Below are 12241 nucleotides of genomic sequence, written 5' to 3'. Positions count from 1 at the left end.
GTTTGGCCAAGGCAACAACCATTTTTTTAGATTTGTGGTTAAAAACCCTTTCTGTTTACATTTTAGGTCAATGACCTTTTTGTTTACCTTTATCCAAGTCAGCTACCTCTGTATACATTTAACCAAGTCAACAACCCATGTTTTCATTTTGGCAAGTCTACAGAAAATTTTTACATTTAGCCGATGCCAATAACCCCTTGCCAAGGTCAAGCATCCTTCTAGAGGTGGAAATGCTATCGTCGACTTTTATCCCTTCTAAAGATCGAAGGTGATCTTAAAGCTCTGGCAATTACTTGAACTGAAACTTTGGAATCGTCAAATGGCACTTTGAAGTTTAGATTCTCGAATTTTGAAAACCACCATACGGTAATCTCTTCAGAACCAAAAAGTTTGGAAACCATAAGATGATTCCACCCTCAAGCTTTGTATGTTTAAGTATTATGACTTCACTTTCGCTCATATTCTATTTTGGAACTGAGTTACGCTTATGATTTATGTCAGATAAAGGCAAAATGTCCTCGGATCTCATACTTATATAACGGGTGATCCAGTAAAGGCATTTTTTTACTAGCCTTTTTTTTGAAAGATCACGCGTCAGTCGTGTCAAGCTGTCATGTTATTTTTGTTCAGTATTGTTGAACGTTTCATTATGGAAACACTTACGTCTGAACAACGTTTACAAATCGTTCAACTTTATTACGAAAACTCACGTTCTGTAGAGAATAATGGGATAATATTCGACCGAATAGAACACGAAGACCGTGAAGAGTCGATTCAGCGCCATTTCAAGCAACTCGGACTAATGTATGGAACGATTTGGAGCATTTTATGACGAGATCTTAACTTGAAAGCGTACAAAATACAGCTTGTGCAAGAACTCAAGCCGCTCGACCTTCCCAAGCGACATCGCTTCGCTCTATGAGCCCTTGGAAAGTTCTAAGAAGCTCCGACGTTTTTGATTATATTCACTGATTATATTCATTGATTATACCCATTTTGGCTCAGTGGGTGAGTATACAAACAAAATTGCCGCATTTGGAATCAAGATCAACTAAGTAGAGATTCAAGAGCTGCCATTTCAGCCAGAAAAAATAACGGTTTGGTGTGGCTTGTGGCTTTGTGTGTGGTGTGTGATAAACGATGCCGGTGAAGAAGTAACCGTCATTGGCGACCTTTATCGCGCCATGATAACCGGATATTTAATGTCTGAAATTGAAACTCGTGATCTCGGCGACATTTGACTTTAACAAGACGGGGCTCATTCCCACACATCGCACCAATCAATGAGAGAACACTTCGGTGAGCAAATAATTTCACGTTTTGGGCCGGTCGATTGGCCACCAAGATCGTGTGATATCACACTGTTAGACATTTTCCTGTAAAGATATGTAATGTCATAAATCTATGCGAACAATCCAGCTTCGATTAAGGCCTTGGAGTAAAACATCACGAGTGTAATTCGCCAGTTAACAGTCGAAATGCAACGAGTCATGGAAAATTGAACTCGACGAATTTGGAAAAGATAATCTTCAAAAAATTAATGCCAAAGAACCTCCCTTCGAGCGATAATAAACATTCCGCTTTAAATTTTAAGTTTCTGTGGAACTTCGAAAGGATATTTGGAAATCGAGTTATTGACAGATCAATGCAAAAACACCTCAAATCTCATACTTCTAGTTTTTTAAAGATCAACTTCTAAATTTAGGTAAGGATAGGTTATTCAGGCTCGTGAACCACGTATAGACCAGTTTAATCCTTAGCGATGCTGGGAGTGTCATTAGGTATGTAAGTCATTTGTCATGCTTCTGGATGTCAGCACTTGACGCGAATTTTCATAGGTTCTGTCGCCTCAATCTCAATAATTTTAAGTTGAAGAATTATACTTGTTTCTTCTCTAACAAGGTTAAGTAATATGATTGCTTTAATAGACGATTGGCAAATTTAAGCTTCAATTGAAGCTATATTTTATTACATAAATAATGAGTAGTAAGTGCCTTAATTATATGCTCTTGAATTCATGCATTAATTTTTATGTAAAGAACTGTGTAAGCACAGCTACAACAACAGCTTGCAGCGTTCTAAATTAGTAATATTTCTTTGAAAGCCCTAGAGCGCAATTTAAGAGCCGGTTCTTTAACATGAAAGCAATAGTAAATTTTAGAAATTTAAGCTCACTATTAAATACTTGCAAAGGACACTCACGCACACACACAAATCCTATATTTGCATTTTCGTTGAATTAAATGCGAGAGTAAGGCGCACAAAGCGACTACAAGAGCAAAGGCAACTTAATATTGCTGTCAGTTAATGTACTGAGGAATTATTGCTGTTGCCGTTGTAGTTGTAGTTGTTGCTGTTGCTCAAAAACCAAATAACATGAAATGAATATTTTTGGCATAATTTACGAAACAAAGGCGAAATGTAAATCTTAAAATACCCTTGAGCACTTAAATGTCAAAGTATCATGTACACGATGTCCACTCGGCAGCGCTGCTTGCTCCACTCAAGGCAGAGCAATAGCAAGAAAAACACAAGTACATTTCGGAGCGGTAAATGAAATTTATAGTGAAATGCGTATATCCATATAATTTCGCAGCGCTTGCATTGTAATGACATGCACAGCGGTCGAGGGCACAGCGAGGAAAGGAAGAGAGTGGAAGACACAGTAGGGAAATCTTGGAAATGACAGCAGAAAATATACACAAAAAAAAATTCTGAAGAATATTAATATAAATAACGGAAGTGAGCGCTGACGGCAGGAAAAGCAAAGTATGACAGTGCTCGCACAAGAGTGCAAGGGCTTAACCGATTCTAAATGTAGATGCAGCGAATCCAATGTATTAAAAATAACCTTGATTGGCGCTTATAATTCCACGCTCGAAAATACAAAGATTCTAGGAATTCAGTGAAGAGCTTTACTAGTGTTATATGTATGTATATGAGAGTAATTGTACATCCTAACCCCTACTCTCATTCTTACTAGAGAATCAGAGAGGCAGATAATTTTCTTCTAATAATTTAGAAAGTCTTGGAAAAGCTGATAGTTCTGCCTATGGTTTGTGGGCACAAAAATGAAACTCAGCAGCGCCAGACCGAAGGCAAAAGCAGTTAGATCATCTTTAGGTGCATTGTGCTTCCGCAGCAACTCATGTTTTTACTCCCTCAATGCCTCTCAAATTGGAATATTGAGCGCTGTAGCATAAATCCAATATTCTGCGGTTGAAAACTGGGAACAATGTTACAGCGTCTTGCCATTCTCCGCGCAAGCTCTGCATGCCGCTGAATTAACTTTCTCAATTTTCTGATAGTGCGTTCTTAAAAGTGCCTTTTGTTGATCCCTTCAATAATACTAAGTACCTTTTTGCATGGACGTAGAAGCTTTTTGGTCTGTCCATCAACAACACTAACCTCAAAGAATATGTATGTGGGTTGGAGATATTCGATAACTCCAGCAGAAGCTCTGCCATGCAACATCTTCTACGGAGTTAATGAAAAACTGAAAGACTCCCGTTTCGAAGTGAGCCATGTCGGTTTTGAACACCATTGCTCTGCTGAGATGTTCCTTTCGGGTCTGCCAGTGTCCATTATGGCATAGGTGGAGGTCGCCTCCGCGGATGACCTCCTTTTCCTTTTGCCTCGACATTAGTGTTTTCTTCTTAGTGTTTCCTGAAGCGGATGGTCTATTACTGTCCCGCTCAGTCGATCTCTTGAAAGAGGCGTTGCAGCGCACTAGGCACCTTCTGTTATGCCAAAAATTCTGGCCTCAAAGACAGAAATGTAGTCATTTGGTTTGAAGGTACATTGTGCGTGTGGATCACTACAGCACAAGGCCACTCCTCTTCCTAGAAGACAATCGGCTTGCCTCTCCCAATCCTCCTCCTTTTAAAACGTGGGCTTTAGACTAAAGACTGAATTTTAATGATTTTGTTTGAAGATACCTTCTACGTGTGGATTACTACAGAAGAACCCGGCACCCTGTTACTATTTCACTCTATGATACGTCGGTGTATATACAGACATCGCCCTTGGTACTGTCGTTTACAGAACTATTTGTCCAATATTCTCTATTGCGTAATGAAAACGTTGTATTTAATTCCTCATGGATCTCCTTTTCTCCATCGCTTTTCCAGTTTAGAGCGAGTTCAATAACAAGATCGAGTACGATAACATGCTCGTAATTTTTTCTAAAATAGCCACATATGAAGAACAATATTGTTCGACAAAAGGAGTCAAAATCATAGCCATAATATCCAACGAAAGACTTATCCTGTAAATTTCTTGTTGCCACCTGTTTGTATTTAATTGAGACGGCTTTGCAAGCTCGAACAACAACATTTGTCAACCACCGTATTCACCAGATTTGGCCCCGTGTGAATTTTTCTTCTTCTTCAAACTGAAATTGCCGCTCCGTGGAACCCGTTTTCAGTCGATTAAAGAGACAAAACAAAGTTCGCTGAAGGAGCTGAAGGTCATCCTAAAACGTGCTTATGAAAAGTGTTTCGAGGACTGAAAAAGTCGTATTGCACCTGGTGGGGATCCTTTGGGGGCAACAAAGCCAGTGTCAACCAGCCTCCTCAAGACCTCACAAAAAATTATTTATAGGCAATGCCATTGGATATTCATCAAATCGAATAAACAATTAATTTAATTTTTATATAACGCAACCCTCGCATGACCCGCCGTTAACCGGCAACCCTTATTATCTTTCAAAAAATCTAGTCTTACGCTTGATTAGACGCCAACCAGCCAACTGCTGTACGAGTAAATCAAGGAAATACGAGAAGATGCGAGCTAGAGAGATATGAGCAGCGAAAATTGATATGGATAGTGTATACAAAAACAACTAAAGGGCCAAATGTGATTGTAATGTGGTGACATGAACTCTGAACAAGCAAGCAAACAGGCAAACAATGGACTACAAAAACAAAATATTGAGACTTTTTCAATTTTCAATTGCCACTGTATATAAGTATATATTTGTGTATATATATGTGTATGTGTGTGTCTTTGTGTTGGTAGTGTGTGTCCTTGTGTTGGTAGTGAGTCAGGCCCCGCTCTAACTTAGATTGACTGGCATTGGTATGATGGCGGGGAAGGAGCACAGCGAAACCGCAGAAAAATATGTCACACTGTGGAAAATGTCAAAACAAATGGCAAAGCAATAAACATGCGGAAATAATGCGTGGAAAAAATGTCGACAACAATAACAAAAACAAACAAGAATAAAATTGGATGAAATCAAATGAAATGAAATGACAGCGAAAATGTCCAATGAACTGGAAACGAATGAGGAAACGAATATGAACAGAGTGGACATAACAATAAGCGGCAAACGAGCGAACTAAAATACAAAAGCAACAACAACAACCAAAATGCCAGAAAAAACAGCTAACAATAATATGAGTGCACACAAGCAACGTCAAATCAATGAAAAAGTGCAAATATGAAAACAACAACAACAACATTAGAAGCTATAGAAAAATTAGGGGGAAAACTTTGGCCTGAATCAATAATGAATAATAAAAATTTGGCATAAAGCTAACTGTACTAAATATGATTGCAAAAACACAGACAACAACAACAATAAACGCTAGCAAAACGGATGCAGAAAAGGAAACGAATAAATTGAAAAATACCACAGGATGTGCAAAGAGGAAGTTGCGTTACGCAGCGGGGTGGAGGGGAGAGAGGAGATGGCAAGCGCTAGCGGCAAGGTAAGCAAAGGAGATGCGCCTGCTTTGTGCGTGTGGTGAAAGGCCAAAGGGGAAGCTGTGCCACAACATAGATTTGATATTTTTGTTGTTGTTAAATGTGTTGTTGTTGCTACCGCTGTTGTTGTTTTTGTGCGTAGAGGCATGTCATTGGGTTAGAATTACATTTTTAATAAACAATAAACGGAAATGAAAGCATACGCTTGCAACAACAACAATAAAAATAACAACAAACTAAAAAAACACAACAAAAGCAACAAACTCAACAACAAAATATAATGACAACAACAATAAAAACAACAAAAATAAAAACAACAATAAAACAACAACGGTAAAACAAAAATGACAAAAAAATAAATAAAAGCAACAACAATAAAAAACACACCGAATAAACAACTACAATATGTAAACATGACAACAACGAAAAACCATAACAGTAAAAACAACAAAAATAAAAAAAATAAAAAAAAACAACAAAAATAATAAAACAACAACAGTACAACAAAAACGAAAACTACAAAAATAAAAGCAAAAACACCAAATAAACAACTGCAATATGTAAACATGGCAACAACAAAAAACCATAACAGTAAAAACAACAGAAATAAAAACAACAACAAAAAAAGTAAAACAAAAACGACTACAACAAAAATAAAAGCAACCACAATAAAAAACACACTAAAAAAACAACTACAATATGTAAACATGACAACAACAACGACCAAGAAGCAACTTCGAAAGAAACAACGAAACTAACAGCAACAACAAATCATCAACTATGAAACAACAAAAAAAAAATAGGTAACAGTAATAAAACAGCAAATATAAAATTAACAACAACAAAAGCAATAGTAGTAAAAACAAACAGAATAAAACAACAACAATGGAATAACAACAGTAAAAACAACAACAGTAAAAGCAACAACAATAAAAACAATAACAATAAAAACAACAACAATGAAAACTACAAAATCGACAAAAAAACAACAACAACAGAACCAACAACAGCAACAAAAGCAACAACAAAATGCTAAGCAACCGTGCAAATTCAATAAGTCAAACGGAAAAACCAAAACTTCCATGCATATGTGTTTGTAATACCTCTTCCTTCGCCCCTTTTTCTAATAAATAAACACAAATCATAGGGAAATTTTAAAATTTCAGTTGATTTCTGTGTCTCACACACATATGCGTTTATTGTGTGCATTGATGCGTCAATATTTGCGCATCATTATGACCATAGTTCACTGGGTCTATTTTCCAATAGAGGTTTATTCAACCGCATAGTATTCAATACACGCACACATACATGAAAAAAAAATGACAAAAAAAACGCACAGATACACACACGTATGCGTGCGCGTGTGGCAGCGCACATATTAAATTGCGTTATTATTGTTATTATACTTTCAACTCGACAATTTTTCAATATATTGCCTAACAATTCTATGCATTTTTTTTGGCTCAATTTTAATTTATTTTAAGTGTTGTACGCATTTATTTGCTGGAAAATGTGCACATCTGTGTTGCGTCGCTTTGCGCTTGTCAAACCGCAAATTTTTAAAATGAAGTGACAGCTGTCAAAGCGCGCGTTGTGGGGGTAGCATAGTGTGCGTTTGCGTTACATTTCGGGGTTAGATTAAAAATTATAAATTACAACAGTAAGGGAGTGCTCAAGGCGAACGCAATCGAACATTAGTTGCACGCCTGTAATATTAATAAGAAAAATTTGTATGACAGCTATATGCTATAGTGGTCCGAAGTGAACAATTTCTTCGTATATTATTTCATACCTTCTAGAAATTAGTTCATGATGAATTTCGTGAAGATAGCTCGTCAACTAAAAATATTTCCTTACAAGCACATAATTTTGTTCGGTAATTTTGTATGACAGCTATATGCTATAGTACTCAGATCTGAAAAGTATCTTCGGATATTGTACCGTTATCTTTGACAATAATATACGCCAAATTTCGTGAAGATAATTTTGTCGAAAAAATTTTTTCCTAGAAGGACATGATTTTGCTCGGTCAGTTTGTATGGGAGCTATATGCTATAGTAGTCCGATCTATACAAGTTTTTTGGATATTATAAGATTTTATTAAGCAATAATCCATGCCGAATTTCGTGAAGATATCTTGTCTAATAAAAAAGTTTTCCGTACAAGGACATGATTTTGTGCGGCCAGTTTGTATGACAGCTATATGCTATAGTGATCTGATTTAAAAAATGTCTGCACAAGCTAATAGCAATGTTTCAGGAAATAATTCATGCCAAATTTCGTGAAGATACCTCCATGTATAAAAAAGTTTGTCATACAAGAACATAATTTTGATCGGTCAGTTTGTATGGCATCTATATGCGATAGTGATCTGATATCGATGGTTCCAACAAATAAGTAGCTCATTAGGGAGAAAATGTATTTCCTAAAATTTCGAATCGATATCTTAAAAAGTAAGGAATTTTTTGACGTAATTATATACAGACAGGACATAGTATAGATCTCTGATATTTAGAGAAATATATTGCAAACATAGTGGCAAACTTAGAGTACTATGCTCAGGGTATAACAAATATTTTGATTACATATGTATGTATATATAGTATATATAACTTCCTATCTCATGTATATTGCAAAAATCATCCCCTTTCAGATATGTATATTAAACCACTCGCAAATTATCAAAGCACCACGCAAAACAGAAAAAAGTATTAAAGCATTATTGAATGCCTTAAAAAATTTCCTACAAATGTTATATGAGTAATTTCAAATACATAATTATCCAGCGTATGCAACACAATTTCACAACAGAAATCGATAAAACCAATACATGCGCCGGACATTACTAACAAAGAAATAATTTTAATAGCTTTCAACTAGAATTTTCGCGAACAATAGCGTTTTTCCGCGTATTAAATTCCAAAATTAATTTCGTCAAATCATAAATTAATTAGCGTTCGCCAATTAAAGCTCATATTTAAAGCGTCACATTACATAAGCGCACATAACCTCAAAAACAGGTGTGAGTGCGTGCAGCAAACTAGTTGTGAATGGACTTTAAGTAGGCTTAACATGAAATGGGTGGTCGAATAGTATACATATTTTTATGGTAGCACTAGTTTGCTTTATTTGTTGACTCTGAACCCTCGTTTGATATTGAACCGTCCGGAGAAGTCCTTTCCGATCCTGACGAAGCTTTTGGTATTGTTCAACGTCAGTTTAGCTTGATGAATTTTCCTATGCTGGAATTTAGTACTACAATGTTTCTCGTGGAGGCTGAATTTAGCGACTCTTGTGCCAAAGATAGTTTCTTTGCCCACCCTGGCGTTAAAATCGCTAAGCATGATTTTGACATCGAGGCGGAGGAGCGCTCATAGAAGGCATCTTTGGTCACATCATCCTTCTGTTCCGTCGGAGCGTGGGCGCAAATCAACGATATGTTGAAGAACGTTGCTTTGATACGGATTGTGGCTAGGTGTTCATCCAGCTAGGTGAATGTCAGGACTCGATGACGGTCCACCAGGAATCCCACACCGAGTTTGCACTCCTTTAAATGACCACTGTAGTAAATGCCCCAGGGACCTACTACTCTCAGTCTTTGTCCCGTCCATCGCTCTTCTTAGACGGCGGTGATGTCAGCCTTTATTTTAACGAGGACATCAACCAGCTGGACACCTTCCCAATTAAGGGATCGGACATACCAGATGCATATCCTTATATCATAGTCCTTATTACGTTTGCAGTCGTCGTCATCAAAAGGGGGAGTTTCTATTCCGACGCTGTTGTTTCTTTTTTACGTGGCGGGTCCCAAACCCACTGTTCAACTCTCTGGAGGGGATGATTCGCCTTCTCGCTTTAGCTCGCCTTCAAACCGGACTGGAAGTCGTGAGCTGCTTGAGCCATATGTAAAATAAACGTTTCTGGCGACTCACAAGTAAATGTCAATCAAAGAACTTTCTTCATTTGCGTAAACTTCTACACATGGCTCCATCCTCCAAGTCGCTCAAGTCAGTTCATATAAAAACTAACCACAACTACTCCAAAATGTGCGCAGAGCGAAACTCCTGTCAAAACAGCATCATTTCCTCCAGGGCGTGGCAGTTTAAAAATATGCGCGCACAAACTTTTAAATACTGTAAGCTGCGGCAGGCGTGACAATTCATGTGCATGTAATATAATTTTAATTAATTGTAAATTTAATTTCCATGGTTTCCCTATTTATTATGCTTATTATTGAGCAACGCAGTTTAATAATACCCAATTAATTAGTAATTTCCAAATAAACTCTATGTCAAACTTTCAGAAGCCCTAAAGGCGAACAAATTTAATTTTCATTTTCAGCTGAAAAAAGAGTAAAATAACTTTGAAGCGTTAAAAATATTTATAGATTGTGGTTTAGCATTGTTTTTTTAAGCATGCGAGAGCGTAATATTTTAATATACATATATTGGTTAGAGTTAGTAATACCTTTCCGATAGCTGCCTCAAGTGTCAGTTATATGTCACAAAGTCTTCAGTTTTTCTACGAGTTGCCACATCGCCTTTTTTATACTCTGTATTAGGTTAGGTCAGGTTACACTGGCCGCCATGCCATATACATATAGATCAACGGGGTCATTGTAATGTCAGATGGTAGGTAAATATGTGGGTAAAGAGCTGTCTAACGTTGTACCTAGTTCTTTAATAATCTCATTGTAATACAACTGGGACTAAAGTACTTTCACTCAAATGGCTTCGCTCTGAACCACACCGTGCTTTTGATAAAGTTCATCGGTATGAAAAGTTTTATCGACGCAACTTCCGAGAAGTCGTCAATAAATTCTCAACCGATGTTTATATATATTCTCCTCTTCTACCGCCTGACAACTTTTACTACAGTCGTTATAAGGCGTTCCCAGTGTGGTGGCAGGTTTACCCATTTGCCAATGACATTTTGGTATTCCTATTAGAGTGCGGGCCATATTCCATTCATAGAATGTTTCGGTTTGGTAGGCAAGTCAAGGATTGATTACATCGAGACTCAGCTATATTTATAATAAATTTGCCTCTCAAACAACTGCAAGTAGCCAGAAGCATATAAATTCCCTCTCTTCCGGTGTCTAATTGTAGGGTAGAACCTGTCATAGCTGGTACATATAATTCGCAGTTCCCAGTGATATTACTACGCCCTGGAATCTATTGTAGTTTATCGTAAAAAGGATGCTAAATCCACTAAGAGATCAATACATTCCTTCACTAACTTTGAAAAAACCTTACAAGACTTTAGTGATCTCAAAGCCGCCTGCTTGTCTATATAAGTATATAAATACATACATACCTTGTTGTGAGCAACAAGTTCTTATCAGAACTTTCGTTAATTGTTGTGAAGGCATTGCATTGGTTTGTAAGACGGTCGGCGAGTTTGGTATCTAGCTTTACCCAGACTGCCTCCCATTCAGTTATCTAGCTTGGAGGTATTTGTATAGATGTTTATCCGGGAGCTCTTGGCCTTTAGGACCTTTTTTCTTTCTTCTCCCGAAAGGAAGGCAATATCAGGAACCATCTGCCAGATGATGGTTTAGTTTAATTTGAACTTAAGTGTACCTCGAGCACGACGTCAACGTCTTTTTTCAAGTTTACAAGCGAATTGATATCTAGGTGTGATCCAATGCCTTGCGAAGCTTCTAGATATTTAAGACGATTTCTAGGTAAAGTCGGAAATAAACAAAGACGGTGTTCCAGCGTTTCTCTCATGTTTACTTTCCTGCTATTTTAAATGTGTCTTCCTTAATAATGTCCAAATGGCTAGTATGTGATGCCAATAAGTTGTGAGTTGTAGGCCAGCAACCGTCCTGCAGTCTTTTCGATACCGGGCGAGTAGAAAGCTTGCGAGTTTTCTTTTGACCCCGTGCAATAATCTTGGCGACCTGCAAGCCCTTAAGGCATTCCACCTCACCCTAATCCGTCTGACATTCTCTACGAAGATTTCAATTTGTATCGTTATTCAGGCAGCTTAAAGGGATGCCTGACATCTTAGAAGAAAGAGTCACAGAAGCTATGAAATATACATATATCAGATATGGATATGAAATTATGCACACGTGATTTTTACTTCAAGAAGATGCTCATTTGTTAGAACCGCCGGTATCGGATCACTATAGCATTAAGCTGTCAAGTAAACTGAACAAGCGAAATCAAGTCCTTGTATGGAAAACCCTTTTAGTTGACGAGATAACTTCACAAAATTTCGCATGGATCACTCCCAAAAACAACGATACAATCTTCCATGAAATTGCTTAGACCGGATAACTAGCATATAGCTGCCATACAAACTGAGCGATCGTACTCATGTCCTAGTATGTATAACTTTTTCATTTGACAAGATATCTTCACGAAATTTGGCATGGATTATTATCATAGGCGTCTGTATAACCTTTTAATAACATTGGTAAAGTTGGATCGCTATACCATATAGCTGTCATATAGACTAAATGATCAAATTCAAGCACTTACATGCCAACTTCATTATTTCTGAAGGACACTAAAGCTTC

Source organism: Bactrocera tryoni, chromosome 5, assembly GCF_016617805.1.
Source record: "Bactrocera tryoni isolate S06 chromosome 5, CSIRO_BtryS06_freeze2, whole genome shotgun sequence".
NCBI lineage: Eukaryota > Metazoa > Arthropoda > Insecta > Diptera > Tephritidae > Bactrocera > Bactrocera tryoni.
Note: the sequence above shows the minus strand (reverse complement) of the source record.